General features: G+C 39.3%; 2 protein-coding genes across 5 annotated transcripts in view; one reads left to right on the top strand and one right to left on the bottom strand.

The window, feature by feature from the left end:
• LOC126278767 (uncharacterized) overlaps positions 1-21,084 on the bottom strand; it is a 779,239-nt gene that overhangs the window by 539,649 nt on the left and 218,506 nt on the right. The window lies entirely within an intron of this gene.
• Positions 1-21,084, top strand: part of LOC126278133 (uncharacterized) — an 85,366-nt gene that overhangs the window by 5,323 nt on the left and 58,959 nt on the right. For 2 of the 4 annotated variants that reach the window (XR_007550652.1, XR_007550653.1), the window contains exon 2: positions 10,189-10,247. The exons of the other annotated variants lie outside the window; for them this stretch is intronic. The gene's annotated coding sequence lies outside the window, so the exon portion shown is untranslated. The remainder of the gene's footprint in view (positions 1-10,188; positions 10,248-21,084) is intronic. 4 annotated transcript variants of the gene reach the window in all.

Below are 21,084 nucleotides of genomic sequence, written 5' to 3'. Positions count from 1 at the left end.
ATTGTCAAAGCTTCACCCTCCATTGCCGGTGGTGAACTGGAGCCGAGCTCGCGGCCGCAGACTCTATGTGCCTGGCGCGCCAACGTCCGAGGGCTTCTACACGGTCATTTCCGGTGCGGTTCTCCTCTTGCTACCTGCGACGGTCGTTCGCTGCAGTACGGGAAGCCAGAATCCGTTTGCAATGCAGATTAGGGCAGGTGGAGAAATCAGCCGTGGCAGAGCACGCGCTCAGTGACACCAACCATGTAACAAAATTCGACGACACGGAAGTTCTGGCTGTAGAGAAGCACTGTCACACCCGCTTCTTTAGAGAAGCTGTAGAAATACACAAACATGGGAACAGCTTCAACAAGAAAGAGGAAAGCCTTGAGGGAAACGGATCCTGGCTTCCCGTACTGCACCGAACGACCGTCGCAGGTAGTAAGAGGAGAACAGCTACGGAAATGACCTCGGAGAAGCCCTCGGACGCTGGCGCTCCAGGCACATAGAGTCTGCGGCCGCGAGCTCGCCTCCAGTTCACCACTTGCAATGTATAGTGAAGCTTTGACAGTGCCAGCCACTCCTGCTGGCGAAATGTCAGTAAAATCATCAGACGAAGCAAATAGGCCACGAAAGCCTTAACAATCCTGTATAACCAAGGACGCTTGATATTTATCGTTTACAGCACCATACACCACGATCGGGAATATTGCTTTGGTTAACCGTACGTATTTTTTGGTGTACCACGCGAATATGCACTGAAAATGTGGGGAGCGGTCCCATTTGAAAATACAGACCCTGCCCACCCAGGAAGTGTGAACAGGATGTGGCCAATTGTAGCACAGACTGATGCCCCGCCTAGTGACATTAACTTTTCACTGAGAACATTTTTTTCGTCGTTTTCGAGATAGCCTACTTAGCTGTCTGAAGTTAAAACAAACACCTTGTACAATCCCGTTAACAAGACCAAGAGTCCGAAACGTGAAGACATACAGTGGGACTCTGGCTATGCCTCTGTCATTCGCCACGGCTGTGTCGGGCCTCCGGCAATTCCCGCGTGCTGCACCACCACTTGACGCGCCTCCATCGCCGGCCTGGAATGCCTCTCATGCGAGCTCTGTCGTCTCCCAACCAAGACGCACTGAGCTCGAAGGCCTCAGGCATCTACACGACAACGCTTCATCACTATGCACAGTGGTTTCGACTCCTGTATCCCCCACCCCTTCCCCTCCCGCCCACCGCCTGTAGATGTAGACTCAAGGGTGCTATTGTGTCCAGGCCGAAATAAATAAATCAATTAACACCAAGCTAGGACTAACTGTATTTGCCCTCCCCTACCTATTAGATAACCCTGCATCCCTGTGTGTGATACGTGTATGTTATTTATCGCTTATTTGCACTCTGGCAGTGATTTCTTTAGATGAAAAATTTAAAGTAGCTACTGGTTGGGAGTCTACGTTTAAGTCCCGTTCTAAATGGCTGAATAACTTTAAAGGTCAGAGGAATGCAAGAGCATACCTCTTCCAATAAGACAATGCCTCGCAAAGCATCATGCTAAACAGGTGCTTCAGGTTGACAGAGCAGTTACTTTAGAGACATTTCTAACTCCGTATACTTTGTACCTAATGTGATATAGCAAAAGATTAGTTCTGCTTGAAATCTGCAGTGTTTTTGCAGATTAAACAGTGTTTTTTAGGTTTTGATTCAACATTCATCACGCCCCCAGTGCCTTTAGCTAATGTGGTAGAATTCTACGGTCAACTTTATTAGAGACCTTTAATACGTCTATGATTAGTACTTCTTGATTAAGGTCTCCTGTAGAACACACCTGTAAAATTCACTAGGGATGATTCAATAATTCTAAAACCTAACTGCTTTGAACTGGAAACATGTATACTTTTAAGGCTTCGATTGCAGTCGTATAATGTGAGTCATCCGGTTATATAGGATATGATGGATTTGCGACGTCTGAGAACAATACTGAGAGTGTACGATGGGAAGCAATGTAAAGGAGCTTCAGATGCATTACACACTTCATATTTCTGATACAGTGTAATATCTCGACGCAAATATTAGACCGGCAGATCCTACGGTCTAATAATTTGTGGAGTTTACTCAGTACACAAACTGAGCGTTATGCAACTTTAATGAGTGAAAGTAGCTCGTATTAAAGTAATACAAAATAATAAGAATTCTTGTTTTTGTTTGTGCCGTTCTCATAAAACTCAAGAAACTCCATACATCGTATCTAATAAGAGACAACAAGAACAATCTTCTGAAGAGATTACCATGCTCTAGCGTCCTCATAATGACATTAGTTGAGGAAAATGATAATTTAAAAATTTGATGTTACTGGAAATTTGTCTTTCTCATCTCTGTATTTTCAGTATTATATGGGGGAGAATCTTTGAGATGTAAATCTCACATTTACCTGTGTACGACGAGTATACAAAAACGTACAGCTCCCTCACATACAATTTCCCTCAGACCAGCTGCCGTAAAATTTTATAACCCAATCTTCGAATTAACTCAGTTTCCTCATGCTGCAAAGGAATAATATTCAGAAAATTACTGAGTTACCAGTCGCATTTATTTTGAACTGTCTGTGTGTCGATTTCGCATTAAATGCTCTATTTTTTAGATTTCGTAGGTACCTTCGTACTAAAATCATGTGTTACCTTCCATTATTATTACAAAACTTATAGAAATCATCTTTATTGCTATGTAAAATCTGTTTTCATGCACAGTAATAGCGGAAAGCAATACAACTTTATCATGTCTGTGTACTTGGTCAGCTCCTAGTAAATATTGTAAGCATCGTTCATATGTTCACGAGTACATATCGTTTCCATGAGGAATGATGTATTTTGAACGTACGTGCCGTCGGGGACTGTGTGCTCCGTAGAGGGAAGTGTGTTAATAACCGTCTAGAAAGAACTGTTACACGCAGCATAAGCGAAGCACGCTGATGTTCTTAAATGGCATTAACGTCGCACAAAGCGCTGATATAACCGTCTATCGCCCAAACTGTGTGCTGTTTTATATACGATTATTGGGCCTAAGGAATACATACTTCCCACTTACCGCAATTTAAGAGCTGTAGTAAAATCTGTCTGTTCATTTTGGAACACATAATGGATATTTTTACAAGTCGTAGTGCATTTAAGCTACTTAACCTATAATACACAGTATTAAACTTAGCTCTTATCTGATATCTGCCATCAGGAACAAATTCTGATCGGATTTACAGTTTCACTATTAGACACTGGTCTATGTCAAACTTCGTGTTTATTTCAACAGAACGCTGAACTTGACTGCATTTATAGCGAAAGTCTTTTGCATCCTGAGTTAAGAAACTTTTTACATACAACAGAGTAGTAATGTAAACTGCCATCAATAACCTGAAGGATTGACTAGAATCATATTCAAAAAAATGGTTCAAATGGCTCTCAGCACTATGGGACTCAACTGCTGTGGTCATCAGTCCCCTAGAACTTAGAACTACTTAAACCTAACTAACCTAAGGACATCACACACATCCATGCCCGAGGCAGGATTCGAACCTGCGACCGTAGCAGTCGCACGATTCCGGACTGCGCGCCTAGAACCGCGAGACCACCGCGGTCGGCAATCATATTCAGCCCTTAATCTCTACGAAACTGTCATGTCGATGTAAATTCATACATATTGTCTCCACAAGACACAAAAACCAATGCTCAGTAGAATTGTCCACTGATTCTTCATAGATTACAATGTCAATATCGTTTACATCTGCCACTAAATATAGTTTGGAACAGTAATAGCATAATTTCGTGTAAAGACGACGCACACTGCCTGAAACATATGCATATGAGTTAGAGGCTATTTAACCAAACCAGTTACATAAAATGGTCGACGCTGAGAGAACTTTCAATTTTTTCTTTGTTGCACGTGCTATAGTACAAAAAGACTTCTGAAAAGTCATTCTGATCATAGAAATGCACATAGCTTTTTAATTCATTACATCGCAACGATGGCATCGTCAACACATCTACTTGTTGATACTCTAAATTTAAACTGGAACTTAATTTGCTTAATACAAATGCTCTCTCGATACATCACGATTTTCTGGCCTCTGTAGCGACTTATGACTACCATTATTTATTAGTTCATCAAGATAAGAAGACAAATAATATTCAAATACCCTCACTGAAGGCGGTACTAGCCAGTCTGTGTACATTACTCTGTCTCCCTTTCTATTGATGACGCTTACTTGGCGTTTGTGATATGTATTATTCCCGTAAAGAGTAATTCATCTCGATTAACGAAATGTACTTTACGCTCCTAACTGGATGTGGTACATTGGTTACAGCTCCTTTATTGGGTTTTCCTGAACGTGTTTAATTGTGTGTTTCGGATAGAACTGGAATAATGAGAGATCTTTGATATGGAGCTCGAAATATGGTTTGCCTGTATTGATATGGAGTCTACATTTAGCTCTGTTTCCCATTGTGTTTTGATTAAAATCATGACAATTGTCAATATATCGAAGAAAGAAGCAATATAAAATTTCTCCGAAGAATTACGTTTAAATGAAGTATGTTAGCGGTTATCTGGTGAAACAGATTTATTTATTATATTAGTAAAATATCCATGTAATCTATAGCCTGAACCAAATTCTTCATTATAATGAATTAAGTCCTACCAACGAAGAATCTGTCTTCGAACATCAATAAAGTTTTAACTTACAATTTTGGTTCCAACCGACAACTGACTGTGTACAGAACGTGCTGCGGTAATGATCTGTGTGTGCAGCTATTATCGCTGGGAAATCAGAACAGCAATTCCAAAAGCCTGAGCAGTACTTTTATATACCCTTTCAACAACATGATTACTACGTGGTTAGATGGATCAGTGTATATTTTCTGACTAGCTTATCGTCCACTGCCTCGCTCGCGCAAACTGCATAGTTTTTTGTTTTTTGTTTTCTTGCTTTTCTTTAGTGGAATTTGTATGTCTTTACTCCTATTGCTCATGCGTAAATCTACAAACAATGAAGGATTTAGTGATCCGTTTTTAGATGCTGAATTCTTTGCATTTTTAAAGCGTTCCAATGGGTTTAATTTCATTTCATATAGAGAATTGAAAGAACAAAAAGAGACAAATCTGATTAGTGGTTCTATAGTTATTAGTGCCAGTTTTATGGTTGGTACTGAACTCTCTCAAACGGATATTCCTGGACATTGAATCGCATTTAAACGTTTCATCAGTAATGATTGGTTTGCGCTGTATTTAGAAACAAAAATACTTTTACAAACATATATTAGGCCGTTTCTTTTTCTATGCAATTCTAAGAAAGCTGGTTTATTGTGGTCACTGTTAAATACTGTCACCGATTTAGTTCACAAACTGCAAGACCTAAACTTTGTCGCATTAACTAAGATCATAAGGAGCACGGTCTTTTCCGAATGTACTTCTGATGAAAAAGCGATTCTGCAATCTGGAGCCGGAGGTCTTTATTATTCCTGCCTTTTGAGTTGTTTTAGTGGTATTCCAAAAGAAACTTGCATCCCGTAACACAAATTTCTTTGTTTCTAACCGAGAAGTAAAATACTGATTTTCGTAGCTTCAGGGATAAAATGCTATATAGAAAAGTCTTGATGGCATAAATACACTTTTGTCCGTAACTGTTTGACCAGTTTTGACCCGATAGTGACCACCTTCGGACGTGTGGAAACGACGGTACGAAGCAGGGGCTGTGGATGCCATCCACTGATGTCTAGACCAGTGAGTGGTTGTCCACAATATGTAGATGGTTAAATGCTGCACATGGACCGGTTTTAGTAAATTAAATTTCAGGCTAGCCTTTTGATGTTACATGAATGTAAAGCCAACCGGGGTGTATTGTAAGTTACGAATTATGCCCCTGACACAGAGTTCCAAGGTGAAAACCATTCTAATCCTGATAACTCAGTGAGCAATGGAGAAATACATCATCATACTAGGAGAGATAGAGGACAAATAAATTTATTAGGGAATGAACTGGAGTGGAATTAACGCTGTAACGAGAAGTAAATCGAGATAGACAGCAAGAGTAGCTGGATTTCAAGAGCTAATAAAAGAGAGAGACAACGACCAAGTAAATAGTGGGTATACTGCAGTATATAATGGAGCATTTAACTGTCTGTAACTACAGATTGTAATTATTTATCATTTGGTTTTGAAGGTGAAATTTTCTTCTGACAAAAGTAAAAATTTCCGGTTTGATTATTCTTCAAACAGCTGTATATAATACATATACGTTTCTGTAAAATGTAAACGTGTTTTCAGCGATAATTATTGTAAAGAAATTAGACGTAACAGTTTTTTCTGTTGTTATTGCCTTAATTTTTTGTACATTGTTTGGTTATGTAGAGCTATGTTTGCATTATCGTATACTGTAATTAAATGATGTTAGCGTAGGTTTGGTTGGTAGATTAACAATCGCTTTATCTAAGCGTATTTTTTGTTTCAAAATATTTCGCGACAGTATTCTGTGGTTACTTACAGCTACACAAAAATTGATCCTAAGAACTAAATTCGTTAGAATAAGTATTACTAAATTGTTACCAAATGAGTAGCTTATAGCTGAGATCAATATTTTGCACAAAAGCCTCGTATGAACACTAAGCTGTCACTTTTCATTAGTCATTGTCAAGAGTAGCCTACAGTGAAATTATAAACTATCTTCCAATGGAAAAGAATTTCAAGATATTCGCCATATACAGTGACTGACATAATAGTGAAAGACAAAGGACACATGGGTAGATGTCAAACTAATATACACCATTAGCAGATCAAAGATTCGAGTTGCAATTCTTTATGGCAGGTACAATGGCGACCTGAGTGCATTATTGTTTGTGAATAATTTTGTTACGAGGTTTAGTGTGGTATTCAGATGTCTCTGAAGGACGCGGAGGTGCCGCATACACGTGTGAGACAGCGTTATCAGCAGTTGACAGAGTTTGAAAGGTGCCTCATTGTGGGCCTGCTTTTGGCCAGATGGCAGAATCGTGCAATATCGAAATATTTGGGGCGTTCGCATGTGACAGTGACCGTTGTTGGACATTATAGGAACGTGATGGCTGGCATACACTTCGTCAATGTTCTAGCCGAGCACGTCTGACTAGTACAAGGGTAGTTATTCCTGTGGCCAGTAAGATCCCCAGTTCTGTCTCCAACAGGATATGAGAACATGTGTGGGAGATGCTAGGACGTCAGCTGTGTCTCAGTGTCAGTATCCAGGATATCAAGAGCGTGTGACGAAAGCTGTGGGCCCACTTGATTCAGGACATCAATTGAAAGTCTTTATGGTACCCATCCCAATCGAATCAGAGCATGTATTCAGGTTGGAGAGTGTACAAAGTCATTCTGATAAGTGGGCTCTTTTCAAATTTGACTCGATTTTGTAATAACTCAAATGAAGTCACATACCCTCTCTATCTGTGAAGTTCCGTTCAGTATCCTCCTGCCCTTCTGGGAGCTACACATTTTTGTCAGGCAGATATATTCTTCTGTAAATGTTATGCTTCCATGGGAAACATAGATCCCACAACAAGTTGCAATATTTATAGACGCCACTATTGGCCAACTAAGAATCCACTGCCGAGATCGTGATATTTTAAGTGGGCCTATCCTTTGTAAACATCAAGCTGCGAAAGAATGTTTGCAATGGGATAGGGAAGGCAAAGGGTGCATTACAGCTTGTAATTTTTCCTCCTATCTATGTAATTATGTAGTTCTCAATTCGTTCGAGCAATCAATCATTCATAGTATGAAACACAGTCATATCTCAGTCACTCATAATAATTCAGAAATTTTACTTGTTAGAATGAAATCAGGCGATGATTCGTATTCTCTGGAGGCTCGTGCTTTGCGTCAGTCGCTAATCTGTAAAAATAAAATGCCTCGTAATTTTGGGAGCGGTGTATAATCAGTCGGGAAACCTCAGATCAAGCGGATATTTGGCTTTGATGAAGCAATGGAGCTCTCGGATTATTAAATGCAGGTTCGTATCCAGACTTTCGGAAGTTCCCTTCTGATTAACAACTACGCAATATATCGATAAATATCATTAATTCTCCAATGTCAAATACACACCTTTTGTATGAAGGAACAATATATATATATATATATATATATATATATATATATATATATATATATTTGCCTCTGACTATACATTTTTGTAGTTAATTATATGTGTGTTATTCCATTTAATTATGTTGCCGTATATTTACATACTGTGTAAGAGTAATGAAGAAATAGTGAAGGAGTTTTTAATATTTTTATTTCTTTTTTTGTGAGTAGGTGGCGGAGGGAGAAACAATGATGACGTAAACGCATAGTAGTGTGATAGAGAGTGAGGTATGAGTTGGAGTAATAGGTGAGGAGAAAGACGTGAAATGTAATTGGGGGGGGGGGGATGGGTGGGAGAGGGGGAAGGATAGAAAGGCTCCTTTCTTTTTATGCGTTTTTTTTTCAATTCTTCTGTGTAGTGTCTCATTCCCAATATTTATATGGTCACTGAGCAGCTCTTCATTTTGTGTTAATGCTCTGTGTTTGTGGAAATCTTGGAAAGGGAGGAGCTGTCTGTCTGTACTGTTCCTCACGATGTTCATATCTTTTCCAGTATTGCTTGGTCTACGGTGTTACTGTTTTAGATTATCTGCAAGTGAAGAGTGGGTTGTACCGTATTTCAGTGATCTGATGTGTTCTTTACATCTTGTGTCGAATGTCATGCCAGTCATTCCGATGTATATTTTTCACTGTCTATGTAAATGAACTGTTATCTGTCTGTTTTTGATTTCAGTTTTGGGATGTGATTTGGTATTGAGTTTTTTTATAAGCAATGTTTATGGCCTGTTTTTAAATATATTACCTATTTTATGGGTGCATTATGAATTTTTTTCCACTTCTGTAGTAGCTCTGGTCGTATGTGTTGTTACGGCGGGATTAGTTCTTTCATTATTTTTATTTTTCTGTTCAGTTTGTTTACCCTTATTTTTTTGTCCTTTTTAATGCTGCCTGTTTTTTTAGTGGCCAGTTCTTTTTGGAGTTCAGAAGTGTTTAGGGGGACTCTATTCAGTCTGTTTAACTTGTATCTGATTGCAGACTGCTTCTGATTGTGCAGGTGGTTTGAAGTTGCATTTAAGATAGTGTCACCTGTTGTGTGTTTCCTATATATGTAAAATGTGCGTTTGTCATTGTCTTTCCTTATGTTTATATCTAGAAAGTTTATCTAGATAGTTGATTGTGTTATCTTGCTCTTTTCTTATTGTGTTGCTTACGTTTTTGTGTACAACATTTATGTCTTTTGTAGTTGCTGTATTCTATTTTCAGTGTCATTTCACGCCATTTTCCTGGCCTTTTCGTTCAGCTCACTCTCCATCACACTACTATGCATTTACGTCCATTCATCTTTGCTTCTCCCTCCCCCACCTATTCACCACAGAAAAAGAACTACTTGATCAATAACTAAACGAAATAACACATATATAATTAACTACAAAAAAGTACAAGTCAAAAACAAGCTAGTGGAAATGTTGGCAACGCTACAAAACACAATACACATTTAAACGTATACACATAAATAGTAAACAGTGGTGTACGAAAATGTGTGCTGCCTAAAATTTTAAGAAAATGTACAGTTGTCATTAATTCCTGTCCAACATATGAGAATAGCAGGTGCAGAGAAGCCAAATGCAGGGAAAGTGCGAAGAACTGAAAATGAAATCGTCCCCGGATGGAATGATTCAGTATATAAGTAAGTCAAAACAAACTTCGGTGAAATTAAAGCGAAGGCTTCAAAAAGAAGATTCTCCGTTAAGTTAAGAGGAGAGAGCGGATAGGTGGAACGAGCACACTCGTACTAAGACTTTTGTTTATATATGTAATTAATCCCTAAGACAGCTTATTACTATCCTTGAGTAGTTACGCTAGTTGCCATATGGCCACGGACTTTGATATATGCCCTACCGTAATGAACGGAGGAAGCAAATAATTTACTGTGCATCCAGTGTCGGCCGTTCGGGACGATTTACAAAAACTTTGACTTTTATTGTGCAAAAGTTAGTATTGTGATGTAGTCTAACTACACGGAAATGTAGTTCACGTTGCATAAACACCAAAGAAATCTGATTATATGTAATTTCTAATCCAAAAGGACTTGATTCTTTTTTTTTTTTTCAGAGCAAGAACTATGTGATGCGGGAGTACATACGGAACTGCATACCGAGGGCAAATATTTAGTAAGTAATTCTAATTAAAACGTGATTTAATATAATGATGAACAACCTGCATGAAACACAAGAACTAACTCAAACCGATGAAATATTTTACAGTCCCTCATTTTCGTGATACCCTTCCTTGCTTGCGTAAAATTACAGGGGAAAACCTCCGTGAATGACTTCAGAGGCAAGGACATAAAAACAGGGACGGCACGCGAAGTGGACAATAATCCTGCACTGACTTTAAAATAACCACACCTAACCTAGGGACTCAGAGACAGTTCTTTCTTCACTACCACCGAACCACACAGGTGAAAATCACCGATCTACGGAGTGATTGAAGTTGATGCCAGATCACTGCAAATAAGATTAATAAATTCCATAACTACCATCATATTTGAAAAACATTAAGCAAATTCTGCTAGAATCCCTTATCCTGTAGGAAAGTCTGTGATCTCTGTATCTTCGCTTCACACATGTCTGTAGACCATACCAAGGTTCCTGCACCAGAAACAGAGAAGCAACTTCAAATCGTGTGAGTAAGCTATGGGGAGACTGCTGTAAGTGAATAGTTTCACTAGGCAGTTACAAATTTTACTTTACTTTTCTATACGAGGCTCATCATACAAAGTCATCGGTCTGCCATGTTGAAAGAAATTATCTCACAATATCACCATTGTACTCACAAATTGAAGGAAAAAATACTTTTAAATAAATGCAAAAATATCTGAATGAAAGAAGTGCTGGTGCCACATGGTTGGTACTAATATGAACATAGCAACAACTAAAGTTCAGACATTACTCGGGATAATAAAATAAAAATTAACAATTCGAAATCAGAAATACTGTAAAGAATTCAATAAAATTAATTAAATGATATCCTAACAAAAGACGAGTACCTGCCGTTACTAACAGAATCAGAAATCCAAGGAACCTTCATGCTTACTAGCTCGGCAGCGGACCCCAAAGCGGCATTAAAAAAGCCAGCCAATGGCCGCTCCAGCGAAAAGCCGTTCTTTTCGGGGAATGGGAGGGATCTCGTGGCCATCATTTCGGAGAGAAAAAGTGGGGAACGCTGTGCCTCGCAAAGAAGCAGCTTTGTCAGACTTCTTTGGAGAATGCTATCAACGTTGGCAATACACCGCCCGAGAGCACAAGAAGCTTGCAGTCTCTCTTACCGGCAGTTATGAATTCATACATCCACACATTCATACTTGCAGAGATTATTCTTGGATTTTGATTGGATGAGGATTGGATACTGGTCATCACAGAAAATAAGTATTGTTGTGCCATGCTTATTCTCTTTCCAAGGAACAGCAGTACACAGAAAAACCATCTGTGCCACAGGTAAACGAAGTTATCAAACAATGTCAATGAAAATGTAATGAAACTGGGATTAGGCAACCTCCTTTCATGAGTACAGTGAGGTCTTTACGAGAATGAGCAAGAGTCTGTTGACATGATAGCGGAAGATGAGATGGAGGATCCAGTATTAGATCAGAGTTTAAAGGATACTTGAAAGAGGCATAGATAACATTCCTTCATAAAATCTAAAATTATTGTGGGAAGCGACAAACAAACTATAATTCGAGTTGCTTTGTTGGATGTATGTGTCTTGAGGTGTACCTTCTGACTTTTTGAAAACTGTCATCGGCCCCAGCACAAAGATGGCGAGGACAGGTAAGTTCGAGAACTATCGCACAGTCATTTTAATAGTTTATGCATCCAAGTGGCTCACATAAATAACATACAGCAGAAGAGAAATGACAATCGACTATCTGTTAGATCATCGGTTTGCCTCTAAGAAAGATAAAGGCGACAGAGAGGCAGTTCTCACGACGCGTTTGATGTGGGTAGCAGGCCCGAATTGCAATAATTACACGTTCAAAAAATGTGTGGATGTACAAAAAGTGATCGATAATGTAAAATGGTGCAAGATGTTTGAAATTCTAAGAATAACAACAGTAAGTTTTAGAGAAATGCGCGTAATATACAGTACGTTTAAGAAAAAAAAAAACAGTAATAAAAAATAAGAGAAGAGAGCAGATAGGTGAAAAGAGTACACTGAAGCCCTCTATAGGAGGGAAGATTTGTCTGATGTGATTGAATAACAAACAGGAGTCGACAGCGAAGAGATAGGGGATCCTGTGTTGGAATCAGAAGTTAAAATAGCTTTGGAGTACTAAGATCAAAAAGGCAGACGGGATAGATAAGATTCTATCGAATTTCTAAAATCACTGGGGGAAGTGGCAACAAAACGACTATTCACTTCGATGGGTAGAATGTATGAGTCCAGCGACATATCATCCGACTTAAGGAAAAATATCATCCACACATTTCGGAAGATTGCAAGAGTTCACAAGTGCGAGAACAGATGCTAGCATGAGTTTCTTAGTAAATACCTTAGGGGTTGCGAAGCAACTCAAATCGCTTGATACGGGCAAGTCTTCAGGTCCAGATTGTATACCAATTAGGTTCCTTCCAGATTACGCTGATACAATAGCTCCCTACTTAGCAATCATATACAACCGCTCGCTCACCGATAGATCTGTACCGACAGATTGGAAAATTGCGCAGGTTGCACCAGTGTTTAAGAAGGGAAGCAGGAGTAATCCATCGAACTACAGACCTATATCATTTACGTTTGTACAAGGGTTTTGGAGCATATACTGTATTCAAACATTATGAATCACCTAGAAGGGAACGATCTATTGGTACGTAATCAGCATGGTTTCAGAAAACATCGTTCTTTATTCACACGAAGTAATGGCCACTATCGACAGGGGATCTCAAGTTGATTCCGTGTTTCTAGATTTCCGGAAAGCTTTTGACACCGGTCCTCACAAGCGACTTCTAATCAAGCTGCGGGCCTATGGGGTATCGTCTCAGTTGTGCTACTGGATTCGTGATTTCCTGTCAGAAAGGTCGCAGTTCGTAGTAATAGACGGCAAATCATCGAGTAAAACTGAAGTGATATCAGGTGTTTCCCAGGGAAGCGTCCTGGGACCTCTGCTGTTCCTAATCTATATAAATGGCCTGGGTGACAATCTGAGCAGTTCTCTTAGGTTGTTCGCAGATGATTCTGTAATTTACCGCCTAGTAAGGTCATCCGAAGACCAGTATCAGTTGCAAAGTGGTTTAGAAAAGATTGCTGTATGGTGTGGCAGGTGGCAGTTGACGCTAAATAACGAAAAGTGTGAGGTGATCCACATGAGTTCCAAAAGAAATCCGTTGGAATTCGATTACTCGATAAATAGTACAATTCTCAAGGCTGTCAATTCAACTAAGTACCTGGGTGTTGAAATTACGAACAACGTCAGTTGGAAAGACCACATAGATAATATTGTGGGGAAGGCGAGCCAAAGGTTGCGTTTCATTCGCAGGACACTTAGAAGATGCAACAAATCCATCAAAGAGACAGCTTACACTTCACTCGTTCGTCCTCTGTTAGAATATTGCTGCGCGGTGTGGGATCCTTACCAGGTGGGATTGACGGAAGACATCGAAAGGGTGCAAAAAAAGGCAGCTCGTTTTGTATTATCATGTAATAAGGGAGAGAGTGTGGCAGATATGATACGTGAGTTGGGATGGAAGTCATTAAAGCAAAGACGTTTTTCGCCGCGGCGAGATCTATTTACGAAATTTCATTCACCAACTTTCTCTTCCTACATAGGTAGGAATGATCATCAAAATAAAATACGAGAAATCAGAGCTCGAACAGAAAGGTTTAGGTGTTCGTTTTTCCCGTGCGCCGTTCGGGAGTGGAATGAAAGAGATGTAGTATGATTGTGGTTCGATGAACCCTCTGTCAAGCACTTAAATGTGAATTGCAAAGTAATCATGTAGATGTAGATGAAATATCGCACAATTAGCTTAACAGATCGTGCGTGCATGTTGCTGACAAGAATAATACACAGAAGAATGAAAAGAAAATTGAGGATCGTTTGCCCGACGATCAGTTCGGCTTTAGGAAAGGTGAAGGCATCAGATCGGCCACTCTGACTTTGCAGCTCATAATAGAAGCAAGACTAAAGAAAAATCAGGACACATTCAGAGAATTTGTCAATCAGGAAAAAGCGTTGGATAGTGTCAAATGCGGCAAGATGTTTGAAATTCTAAGGAAAACAAGGATAAGGTATAGGGAGAGACGGGTAAATGCAACATGTACAAGAGCCAGAAGGAAATAATAAGAGTGAAAGAATTAGACCGAAATGCTCCGATTAAAAAGGGCGTAAGACAGGAATGTAGTCTTTCGCCCCCACTGTTCAATATGTACTTCAAAGAGGCAGTGATGGAAATAAAAAAGAAGATCAAGAGTGGAATTAAAATTCAAGGTAAAATGGATATGAGCGAATGGCATCTTTGGCCGGGTGGCCCCATCCGGGGATGTTCGGCAGCCAAGTGCAAGTCTCATTTCAGTCGACGCCGTATTGGGCGACTTGTGCGTCAATGATGAGGATGAAAGTATGATGAAGACAACACAACACCCAGTCCACTAGCGGAGAAAATACCCAACCCGGCCAGGACTCCAAATCAAGCCCACTGCATGGGAGGCAAGCACGTTGCCACCCAGCTGAGCAGGCGGACAAAAAAAAATCATGGTGAAAGGTTATCAGTGACAAGATTCCTTCATGGTACTGCTATCCTCAGTGAAAGTGAAGATGGATTACAATACCTAATGAATGGAATGAACAGCCTAGTAAGTACAGAGTATGAATTGAGAGTAACTGGAAGAAACACGAAATTAATGAGAACTATCAGAAATGAGACTAGCAAGAAACTTAACATCAGGATTGGTGTTTACGAAGTAGATGAAGTTACGGAAGTCTGTTTCCTAGGTTGCAAAATAACCCATGACGGACGGAACAAGCCAGACATAAAAAGCCGGCTAGCACTGCTAGAAAACGAATTCCTGCAAAGACAAGTCTACTAGTGTAAAACATAGGGCTTAGTTTGAAGAAGAAATTTCTGGGAATGTAAGGTAAGGAATGAGGAAGTTCTGCTCTGAATCAGAGAGGAAAGGAATATATAGAAACACTGACAAGAAGAAGGACTTCTGTTAACATATCAGCGAATAACTTCCATGGTACTAGAGGGAGCTGTAGAGTGTAAAAACGGTAGAGGAAGACAGAGATTGGAATACATCCACCAAATAATTGAGGATGTTAGTTGGAGTACTACTCTATAATGAAAAGGTTGGTAAAAAAGAGGGAAAAGTTGTTACTATGTTGTGGGAAGTACCGTAGAACTTATACAGGCTTCCTGGTACTTTTAGAGAATACTTTGTGAGAGTGTACAGTGAGCCGTCACAGACAACATATGAAGAAAACCTCGAATTTACAGTCATACAAAATGCTTCATTAGCACTAAAAAGTATATTGTAAAAGTACGTCATGACGCATAATGTTGTCCAAATATTGTACTGTGATATAACAGCTGGTTGTTGTAATGATTAAATGGATATCAAGAAGTGGCCTAGTCTGGCTGTTGATAAACTGTACATACGAAACAGTTTCTTATGTGGAATCTTACCTGCAAGACGGGGCTAGATGTTTAAATTGCTGCAGTTAACAGAATTAGGTAACAACGGCTATGGAGGCATGACACTGTTCGTTATAGTGACTAATATACTCAAGTTAATAACAAGTGTTAGTTAAATGATGAAGAATTTCACAGGATGCAACTACCTGACATAAGTGCCTTAATTATGTAAAGGTCTTCATCATATCTGTGAGGGACAATAGCAATTACATAAGTTCGGTTCTTACATATTTTAATTTATTTCATAAGCAGTGAATGAAGAACTTACTTCCGTTCAATGAACTCAATTTAATGATATTTCACTCTTCTGTGCGGCCCGCATCTCGTGGTCGTGTGGTAGCGTTCTCACTTCCCACGCCCGGGTTCCCGGGTTCGATTCCCGGTGGGGTCAGGGATTTTCTCTGCCTCGTGATGGCTGGGTGTTGTGTGATGTCCTTAGGTTAGTTAGGTTTAAGTAGTTCTAAGTTCTAGGGGACTGATGACCATAGATGTTAAGTCTCATACTGCTCAGAGCCATTTTTTTTCTTCTTTGCGTTAGTCTTGGAGTAAGGTAATCTGATATATTCAGGATTAAACAAATGCATTCCAGAAACACCTATAAAACTAGCTTTCTGTCAAAGTACGATGTTCAGTAAAAATAACAGTGACTACAACTACCACAGGCAACATATCATATTAACTGGAGCTGCAGTGTGATCTTATTAATTACAGCGAGGACGACTTTTTCCGTTAAGTGAGTTCAAGTTAAACCTTTCAATGTTCAAAGCCTACGTTTCAATGAATTGTGTAAGCTAATGCAGAAACACTCGTACCACATGAACGTTGCATACATGGACGCTGAAGGGAGCCGAGGGAGGTGAGATGGTGAACAACTCCGACGATGCTTGCGGTCCCATGGTGTGAAGATCAGGGTGGCACTGCTGATCGGTGACGCCATGGTTCTCTCTCTCTCTCTCTCTCTCTCTCTCTCTCTCTCTCTCTCTCTCTCTCTCTGTGTGTGTGTGTGTGTGTGTGTGTGTGTGTGTGACTGTTCTAGAATTCCTAACCTTAGCTGAATGAAAGGAGCGAACAATATCTGTTTATTGACCAAGTGTATTTGTTTCTCGTTTTTCAGCCGTGATTTATATTGTCAGATACTTTTCAGTTCTAAATTTTGCTAAGATCGTGCTCTTATTATAAAACAACCTTGTGTGTGTCTGACTTATAACGTTTATTTAAGTATTTAAAAACATATATTATCATTTTGATTGTGGCATCTGTTAAACTGTTTACTGTGGCTTTTTAGGGTTCCTTAACTGAATAGGATTGGGGAGAAGAGAAAATTGTGGCACAACTTGACTAGAAGAAGAGATCGGTTGGTAGGACATGTTCTGAGGCATCTAGGGATCACCAATTTAGTATTGGAGGGCAGCGTGGAAGGTAGAAATCGTAGAGGGAGACCAAGAGATGAATACACTAAGCAGATTAAGAAGGATGTAGATTGCAGTAGGTACTAGGAGATGAAGAAGCTTGCACAGGATAGAGTAGCATGGAGAGCTGCATCAAACCAGTCTCAGGACTGAAGACCACAACAACAACAACCTCAGTCCTTTAAAACAGAACCCTTATGGTATCACTTCGTTGTCTGCCTATCTCCTAATTTCTCAAAACCCTATTTTCGGATACGGGTATATGTATGAAGTTGAAATTTCTGTGGTATATTGTCTAGAGTTTCTTGGTGGTGTCAAAAAAATGGAGCTTCTAAGTGAGTTCAAGCAAAAGGTAATTTATGTTACACGCTTTGACACTCGCAAACTCACTCAACAAAACCTGCAGGGTACTTACCGTTGACCTACAATCATTAAATTCGCCAAGAAGCAAGGTTTAACAGTACAGCCAAAGGAAAACTTCGATACTTGCTAATTTGTAATGATATTGCACGAAAAAAGCGTTTATTTTGTTATTTGTTATCCGACTTCAAATAAGAAATTAAAATATTCTCAGAAGCCTTGGAATTACCGGAAGCGATACGTTGGCAGTATGAATATCGGTAACAGGCAAAAATTATCGAGATCATCGATTCCCAGATTGCGTGAACTGTCTACGTATATAATAAAGTTTGTACTGAACGATCAGTGCGCGAGTCCTGTCTGCACCTGGCCAGTTTTTATCGTTTATTTTGATAACTTTAGAATGCCGCCGAGGCAAACAATTATTGTTAAGAGTCTTTTTAATTTCTAGCTCAGCGCCTTACCACTCCCAGATCCATTTTTTCCTGTCATTTAGGAACGGCATTTACATTCTCACGGAATACTCATACAGTACAGGTTGCTTACGCAATTTCGGAGACGCACCCTATCAATCCATCTCGCGTGCGAGACCGCTTCATTAGCTTGAAACGAAACTCGCCAGCACTTTACTACGACACAGCTCGCTTCTGAGGACACGGCACCTCTTGAGACTGCACTTCACTCTGTTCCACACGCGAAACAAATGCCTACGTCCTTTCCCTGCCCCCACCTCCGCCCGTAAGATCTGAGCCCTGAGTAGGGAGCGAGGGGCAGCAGCTATCTGCGAGGTTCTCCACACCTCCCCTCCTCCCCGTCATGGTGAAACAGACTCTCTTTTATTTCTTTTCCCCTAAGCCCCCCCCCCCCTCCCCCCTACTACTGCTCCCGCAAGCAGAATTCCTCTTAATTCTGCAATCACACTGTAAATGGAGGCAGCACTTTCTCCTGTATTTTACTCGAGCCGGAGATTCAGAAAAATTTGCATTGTGAGAGAAGAGCAGCTAAAGGGAGGGGTTCAATATATATTCATTTAAACCCTGCAGAGGCCTCCCAACACATCTGACTATCCAGTTATCCACTTACTTACAAACGGCCTTCCAAACTGCGGAAAATTTCGTATAAGATTAGAAAGTAAACACTGGAATAAATTGGATAATGTAAAAGTTAAAACTTCCAAATGTTCTACCCAGCAAATACATACTGTAATTTATTTACTACTGCAAACAGTGTGGGATAGAATTTATTACATTTTTAATGAACTAGTTCGCTGCTTTTGAGTCAATCGGGAACAGTAAAAAAATGAAGCAGTATTTCCGTACTGTATTAATGTTAAATCTTCCTACTTCGTAAAATTACTAGAACAGCTATAGATACCAGTATCAGGTGATACGAAATGACATTGTTACACAGGGTTAATTTTGAAAAACTTTAGTGTCATATGCCGGTAGCTGTGGTAATCTGGGATGTAATCTGCCATTTCATTCACTGATAAACAATTAAACTTTCTTTATATAAAGTGATAGGTAAATGAACCTTGAGCTCAAACCCCACAGTACACAGAAATATAATTAGAACAAAGCATCATTTATAAAGCGGGTGTATTGAAAGAGTACTGAATTCGTCATTAAATCACGTGAATCCATATGTACATGACGTAAGGGATACGACCCTAGAGAGTGACATCAGGCAGAGAGTTGCGCTGGATGTGTCACGAGTCACTGGCTAGTGAATTCGATTTATTTGAAGAAATAGTGAGGTAATGGACAATTTGGAGAGAGAATACCGAGGGCAAAAGATAGTGTTGAACACTGGATATAGCAGTATGTGAACAGATTTATTCTGACAAAGCGCAACATATTGAAACTCATGCTGCGATAGGAAACAACGGCATATGGTAACAGCTGATATAAGGCAACATTGGAAACAATGCGTGATAAGGCAAAAGGAGTAAGTGTAGGTCTCTATCCGTTCAATAAATCATTTGCCTCTAAATTTACCTCAAGAGAAGATCGACGCATTGCATTACAGGTAAACCTCATCTTAAGGTAACAAAGAACTAATTATTAGGTCGCTTTCTTGTCTATTTGTTAGGTACAAATTTTGATTTCGAAGTAACTTCCCATTGAGCTAGCAACCTGAAACATTCGACATATCTCAGAACTGGACGACAATGCAATATTAACTTTTTCTTGTGTGGTGTGTGACAGACCGTACTTTGTGTTCAACTGCTATTTCCCCCTTTTCCTGTTCCGCTTTCCCTTATTTCTTGGTTAGAACAGTTGTTGCGCAGCCCTTGTGTGAGTTAGATTCTGTCTAGTTTTTAACTTCTATGTCTTTTCGTGAGATTTTAGTAGGTTGAAGCGAACTATTGATTGACTCAAGTGAAGCGAAACTCAAATAGTCCTAAAATTTATGACATGTCTCTGTTCTAATCTGGTCAAAATGTTTGAAATCGATTTAAAAATTTGACACGCGCACACACACACACACACACACACACAAGAATAACAGGAAGAAAATAATTATTTACAAAAAAGACTTTTTAATTAAAAATTGTTTTAAAACGGATCAAAAACTATAAAATAATATCTCTAGCTCTACACAGATTTTCCAATCCCGGACAGATATCCCGAAAATTTTTGCTTGTGAATTTTTAATAGCTATGAAAATAGCTGCAAAATTTAAAATTAGAAACCTGGAGCTCATTGAATGCACAACTGATGCATGAATATTACACATTTTTAGATTTATGGTCATTTTCAATCAGATATCTTAAGCTTCTAGCTACAATAAGTGCTTGGAAATGACCAAAGGTTAAAATTGGCCAGAGGTGTAGATAATAAAAAGCCTCTATGGACCGTTTTCATTCTCAAAACTTCTTGAAGCTGTGCACCCGACAAAAATTAAATTTTAAAACAGTTCTCCTCCTTACTGTTATCTATTGGACGTGCCTCGTGTTTTTCGTTGTAAATACTACAAGTATTTTCATAGCTATTAAAGATTCACAAGCACAGATTTTCAGAGCTATCTGTGTCAGGTAGGAGTGTGTATGGGGCTAGGAGGGATTATTTCACACTTAAATACGTTTTAAAACACGTTAAATTGACACACACACACATATATATATATATATATATATATATATATATATATATATATATATATATATATATATATATATATATAGCATAAGCTGCAGTGTAGGTCTTCCGAGAGAGGAGATACTTTTTCAAAAGAAAGACTTGTACTGTCAGTGTTCATTGCATGTCACAGACTCTAGAAATAACTTCCCTTGCAGTTACATTCCTTTCATAAATGAAGTCAGCTTCAAAAACATTATTCGATTCATAAGTTCCTTTGCTTATAAGCATTAATATGCTTTACTTGCCGTACCAGAATAAACAGTTGTAACGAAAGGATAAATATAATAGCAGAAACAAGACTATACATAAAATCCTCGATGCATTTGTCCTTCAGGACTTCAGGCCCGTTTGGACCTCAGGTGAGCCTGAATGAGAAGTGAAATGTAGGAAGTTTCAAGGTAGTTT

This window comes from Schistocerca gregaria, chromosome 6, assembly GCF_023897955.1.
Source record: "Schistocerca gregaria isolate iqSchGreg1 chromosome 6, iqSchGreg1.2, whole genome shotgun sequence".
Classification (NCBI taxonomy): Eukaryota; Metazoa; Arthropoda; class Insecta; order Orthoptera; family Acrididae; genus Schistocerca; species Schistocerca gregaria.
This window is presented reverse-complemented; position numbering and strand designations above follow the sequence as displayed.